The following is a 6,709-nucleotide window of genomic DNA, read 5'->3' on the forward strand; positions in this document are numbered from 1 at the left end:
ATGCTCGCTGTCTCCTTACTGGCAGGAGGATGCTCGCTGTCTCCTTACTGGAAGGAGGATGCTCGCTGTCTCCTTACTGGCAGGAGGATGCTCGCTGTCTCCTTACTGGCAGGAAGATGCTCGCTGTCTCCTTACTGGCAGGAGGATGCTCGCTGTCTCCTTACTGCCAGTAAGGATGCTCACTGTCTCCTTACTGGCAGGAGGATGCTCGCTGTCTCCTTACTGGCAGAAGGATGCTTGCTGTCTCCTTACTGACAGGAGGATGTTCACTGTCTGGCTGTCTCCTTACTAGCAGGAGGATGCTCGCTGTCTCCTTACTGACAGGAGGATGCTCGCTGTCTCCTTACTGGCAGGAGGATGCTCGCTGTCTCCTTACTGGCAGGAGGATGCTCGCTGTCTCCTTACTGCCAGTAAGGATGCTCACTGTCTCCTTACTGGCAGGAGGATGCTCGCTGTCTCCTTATTGGCAGGAAGATGCTCACTGTCTCCTTACTGGCAGGAAGATGCTCGCTGTCTCCTTACTGGCAGGAGGATGCTCGCTGTCTCCTTACTGGCAGGAGGATGCTCGCTGTCTCCTTGCCGGCAGGAGGATGTTCGCTGTCTGGCTGTCTCCTTAATGGCAGAAGGATGCTCGCTGTCTCCTTACCGGCAGGAGGATGCTCGCTGTCTCCTTACCGGCAGGATGATGCTCGCTGTCTCCTTACCGGCAGGAGGATGCTCGCTGTCTCCTTAACGGCAGGAGGATGCTCGCTGTCTCCTTAACGGCAGGAGGATGCTCGCTGTCTCCTTACTGGCAGGAGGATGCTCGCTTAATGGCAGGAGGATGCTCACTGTCTACTTACTGGCAGGAGGATGCTCGCTGTCTCCTTACCGGTAGGAGAATGTTCGCTGTCTGGCTGCTCCTTACTGGCAGGAGGATGCTCACTGTTTCCTTACTGGCAGGAGGATGCTCGCTGCCTCCTTACTGGGAGGAGGATGTTTGCTGTCTCCTTACTGGCAGGAGGATGCTCATGGTCTCCTTACTGGCAGGAGGATGCTCGTTGTCTCCTTACTGGCAGGAGGATGTTTGCTGTCTCCTTACTGGCAGGAGGATGTTTGTTGTCTCGCTGTCTGCTAACTGGCAGGAGGATGCTCGCTGTCTCCTTACTGGCAGGAGGATATTCATTGTCTTGCTGTCTGCTTACTGGCAGGAGGATGCTCACTGTCTCCTTACTGGCAGAAGGATGCTCGCTGTCTCCTTACTAGCAGGAAGATGCTTGCTGTCTCCTTACTGGCCGGAAGATGCTTGCTGTCTCCTTACTGGCAGGAGGATGCTCCCTGTCTCCTTACTGGCAGGAGGATGCTCGCTGTCTCCTTACTGGTAGGAGGATGTTCGCTGTCTCGTTGTCTCCTTACTGGCAGGAGGATGCTCGCTGTCTCCTTACTGGCAGGAAGATGCTCGCTGTCTCCTTACTGGCAGGAAGATGCTCGCCGTCTCCGTACTGGCAGGAAGATGCTCGCTGTCTCCTTTCTGGCAGGAAGATGCTCGCTATCTCCTTACTGGCAGGAGGATGCTCCCTGTCTCCTTACTGGCAGGAGGATGCTCCCTGTCGCCTTACTGGCAGGAGGATGCTCCCTGTCTCCTTTCTGGCAGGAAGATGCTCGCTGTCTCCTTACTGGCAGGAGGATGCTCGCTGTCTCCTTACTGGCAGGAGGATGCTCGCTGTCTCCTTACTGGCAGGAGGATGCTCGCTGTCTCCTTACTGGCAGGAAGATGCTCACTGTCTCCTTACTGGCAGGAAGATGCTCGCTGTCTCCTTACTGGCAGGAGGATGCTCGCTGCATCCTTACTGGGAGGAGGATGCGTAGCTGTGAGTATTAATGTTCTTACTGGCAGGAGGATGCTCGCTTATAGTCTCCTTACTGGCAGGAGCAGCTCACTGTCTCCTTACTGGCAGGAGGATGCTCACTGTATCCTTACTGGCAGGAGGATGCTCGCTGTCTCCTTACTGGCAGGAGGATGCTCGCTGTCTCCTTACTGGCAGGAGGATGCTCGCTGTCTCCTTGCCGGCAGGAGGATGTTCGCTGTCTGGCTGTCTCCTTACTGGCAGGAGGATGCTCGCTGTCTCCTTACCGGCAGGAGGATGCTCGCTGTCTCCTTACCGGCAGGAGGATGCTCGCTGACTCCTTACCGGCAGGAGGATGCTCGCTGTCTCCTTACCGGCAGGAGGATGCTCGCTGTCTCCTTACTGGCAGGAGGATGCTCGCTGTCTCCTTACTGGCAGGAGGATGCTCGCTTACTGGCAGGAGGATGCTCACTGTCTACTTACTGGCAGGAGGATGCTCGCTGTCTCCTTACCGGTAGGAGAATGTTCGCTGTCTGGCTGCTCCTTACTGGTAGGAGGATGCTCACTGTTTCCTTACTGGCAGGAGGATGCTCACTGTGTTAGGCGCCGGGGTCCGCTCGGCCGTGCGGCCCGGCGCCTAGCAACCAGGGACGCCGTGCGCGTTCAGCCGCTCTGACCTTAGCAACGGGGACGCCACGTTCAGCCGCGTTCCCCGTTGCTGGGTCTATTCTCATTACCCTGATTATGTGCTGGCCGTGCAGCATGCAAGCTGCACGGCATTTCTATTTGATTGTCCTGTCTGGATCCTGATTGGAGGGTGCCTGAATAAAGGCACCCTCAGGACTTCTTACAGACGCCGGTGATAGCTTCCTGTTTGCCTGTGTCTGCTGCAGAGAGTTCCCAGTCCCGGTCTTTTCGGTTGTTCCTGTCCTCAGAGATCCTGTACTCGGAAGTTACCATCTGTTCCTGGAGTCTGACCGAGCACCTTTAACATCTGGTGGTGTTCGTGAGTCGCGGCGCAGCCGTGTGTTGCGGCTTGTCCGCTTCTGTTTATTATTTTGTTTAATTGTGTTCTGGAGCTTTGCGGAGGATTCCGCTTCCACAGATCCACTCTGGTGTCCGGCGGTGCCGGATAGGAGTGTCGGATCAGTGGATCCTTGGTTGTCCTTTTTCCTGGCGGCTAGTCCGCACATACCTTTTGATTTAGTTAGTTAGCTTGTAACCCCTGGCCTGGTTGCTTAGTCAGAGGGCCCCTTGTTATCACCCTGTCTCGGACTTCCCCTTGTCTCCCATTAAGACCTGCGGGGGCATCGGGGTTGGGCAGACATAATCCGCCCTTCGAACGCGGCTGCCATGGGCTCAAGCAACCATAGTCTCGCAGGGGATTTCTGATAACACGGGCGAGACAACGGAGTTAGGGCGCCAGGGGTTACTAGGCTATCCAGCTCCCACAACCAGCTTATTTTCCTGTACTCAGATCCCTGCCATAAGATCTCCTCCGGTCTGGAGTACAGGAATCATAACATTATCACCGGCCTACAAAAGAAAAGATTTAACTTACAGTAAATTTTTTCACTTTTTAGTTGGGAGATTTTTGTCGGCCTTATGAATCCCACCGGTGTTGGGCCAAACCCTGGCCAGCTTCTTGTTAGTCAGATTCAGGAACTTACTCAGATGGTTCAGGATCTGTCCCTCCGGGTGAGGTCACAGGAAGATCTGTTACGGACTTCCCCGAGGGTCATCCCTGAACCAAAAATGCATCTGCCTGACCGTTTTTCTGGGGATAGAAAACAGTTTTTTAATTTTAAAGAATCTTGCAAACTGTATTTTCGTTTAAGACCAGTTACCTCAGGTACAGAGGCTCAGCGGGTTGGGATTATTATTTCTCTACTTCAGGGGGATCCTCAGACCTGGGCTTTTGGTTTAAAAACAGACGATCCGGCCTTATCGTCTGTAGACGCCTTTTTAAAATCTTTAGGGCTATTGTATGACGACCCTGATAGAGAGGCGTCCGCAGAAAGTCAGTTGCGTGCTCTTAGACAGGGTAGGAATCCCGCAGAGAATTATTGTACGGAGTTTCGCCGTTGGTCGAACGACTGTGGCTGGAATGACCCAGCCCTGCGCAGTCAGTTTCGCCTCGGCTTATCGGAATCTATAAAAGACAGTCTCCTCCAGTATCCCGCTCCTGAGACCCTCGATAACCTCATGGAGCTATCTATTAAAATAGATCGTCGGCTCAGAGAGCGGAGGGCTGAAAAAGGGGCATCTGTCGGGTCCTCTCCCTGGGTTCCTTCCATTCCTGTAGACATAGAGGAGCCTATGCAGATTGGTCTCTCCAAATTGTCTCCGGAAGAAAGAACCAGGAGGCAAAATTATGGTCTGTGTTTATACTGCGGAGGTAAGGGACATTTTGCCCGTAGTTGTCCAAACAAGTTGGGAAACTTCCTGACCAAGTGAATTGTGAGGGGGTTCACTTTGGTCTGCAGCTCATCTCCTCAAATAATTCACTGTTGGTTCCTGCTAAAGTTTCCTATGGCAGCCTCTGTTCCTCGGTCTCTGCTTTTGTGGACAGTGGAGCTGCAGGAAACTTTATGGATTTAACATGGGCCAAGGCCTTAGGTATTCCTCAGCTAACCTTAGGTAGGTGTATCACCATGCATGGTTTAGATGGGAGTCCTTTATCCAATGGGGTTATTTCTCTATGTACACCTCCTGTTTTGCTCTCGGTGGGAGCTCTGCATTCTGAAAAAATTGAGTTTTTCCTTACCCATTGTCCAGCAGTTCCTGTGGTTCTGGGTCATCCTTGGCTGGCCTTTCATAATCCCGTCATTGATTGGCAGTCTGGGGAGATCCTACAATGGGGTACCATCTGTGATAAAGAATGTATTACGCTTCCTATCCGAGTAGCTGCCGCCAGTTCCGCACATATTCCTGGGGAATACCAGGATTTTGTTGATGTGTTTTCCAAGGGCAATGCGGATATTTTGCCTCCCCATAGGCCTTATGATTGTGCCATTGAGTTAATTCCTGGTGCCACGTTGCCTAAAGGAAGGTTATATGCATTGTCTGGTCCTGAAACTGTGGCCATGAATGAGTATGTGAAAGAAAGCCTTGGGAAAGGGTTTATCAGGCCATCTAAATCCCCTTTAAGTGCAGGTTTCTTCTTCGTAGAGAAGAAGGATGGTTCACTCAGACCCTGCATTGACTTTAGAGCTTTGAATAAAATCTCAGTAAAGAATACTTACCCTCTGCCGCTGATCTCTGTCCTCTTTGATCAGCTACGTTCGGCTGTTATTTTTTCTAAGATTGATCTTAGAGGAGCATATAACCTCATCAGAATCAGGTCAGGGGATGAGTGGAAAACGGCATTTAGTACTCAGTCGGGCCACTATGAGTATCTGGTCATGCCATTCGGCCTATCTAACGCTCCGGCAGTTTTCCAGGATCTCATTAATGATGTGCTCCGTGAGTTTCTGGGAAGATTCGTCGTGGTCTATTTAGACGATATTTTGATATATTCTGACTCCGTGGAACAACATGTTACCCAGGTGCGTCAGGTGCTAAAGAGATTACGTGAAAATCACTTATATGCCAAGCTGGAGAAGTGTGAATTTCATGTCACGGAAGTATCCTTTTTAGGGTACATTATTTCCCCTCGGGGATTCCGAATGGAACCAAAAAAGCTCCAAGCCATCCTTAGTTGGGCGCAACCCACCAATTTAAAAGCAATTCAGCGCTTTTTAGGGTTTGCAAACTACTATAGAAGATTTATTCACTCTTTCTCTGACCTAGTTGCTCCCATTGTGGCACTTACTAAGAAGGGAGCAGATCCTACCAATTGGTCATGTGAAGCGGAGTTATCTTTTCAGGCCTTAAAACAAGCCTTTGTCTCAGCCCCTGTCCTTAGACATCCCAACCCAGAATTACCTTTCATTATTGAGGTGGATGCCTCGGAGGTTGGAGTAGGGGCTATCCTTTCTCAGAAGGATCCAGATTCCCTTGAGTTACATCCTTGTGCCTTTATGTCCAGGAAATTCTCATCTGCAGAATCCAACTACGATGTTGGTAACCGGGAATTGCTGGCTATTAAATGGGCTTTCGAGGAGTGGAGACATTGGCTTGAAGGAGCTACCCACACCATTTCAGTTTTGACTGATCACAAAAATCTTCAATACATTGAATCGGCTAAACGACTGAATGCCCGACAGGCTCGTTGGGCTTTATTTTTTACTCGTTTCAAATTCATTATCACCTTCAGACCAGGTTCCAAGAATACCAAGGCAGATGCCCTGTCACGCAGTTTCCTTCCGGTTCAAGACAACAGTCCTGTTACTCCCATACTTCCGCCTTCAGTCATTCAGGCAGGTCTCACACAGGATGTATTTTCCCAATTAAAGCTGCTTCAACATCAAGCTCCGGGAAATACTCCTGCTAGTCGTCTTTTTGTTCCTGAGTTTTTGAGAGCAACTGTTTTGGCGGAATTTCATGATAGCAAAGTTGCAGGGCATCCGGGAATCGCTAAGACTTTGGAATTAGTATCCCGCTCAGTATGGTGGCCTGGTCTTTCCAAAGACATTAAAGAGTTTGTTTTTTCGTGTCAGGTCTGTGCACAGCATAAAGTTCCCCGTTCTTTGCCTATTGGTCAACTTATGCCCTTGAAAGTTCCTCTTAGGCCATGGTCGCATATCTCCATGGATTTTGTGGTGGATCTCCCTCTGTCAGCCGGATGCCGAGTCATATGGGTGGTAGTGGACCGTTTTAGCAAGATGGCCCATTTTATTGCTCTTCCCCGATTGCCATCTGCCCAGGGATTGGCAGTCTTGTTCCTCCGTCATGTTTTCAGACTCCATGGGTTACCCACTGATATTGTTTCTGACAGGGGT

Source organism: Pseudophryne corroboree, chromosome 1, assembly GCF_028390025.1.
Source record: "Pseudophryne corroboree isolate aPseCor3 chromosome 1, aPseCor3.hap2, whole genome shotgun sequence".
Taxonomy (NCBI): domain Eukaryota; kingdom Metazoa; phylum Chordata; class Amphibia; order Anura; family Myobatrachidae; genus Pseudophryne; species Pseudophryne corroboree.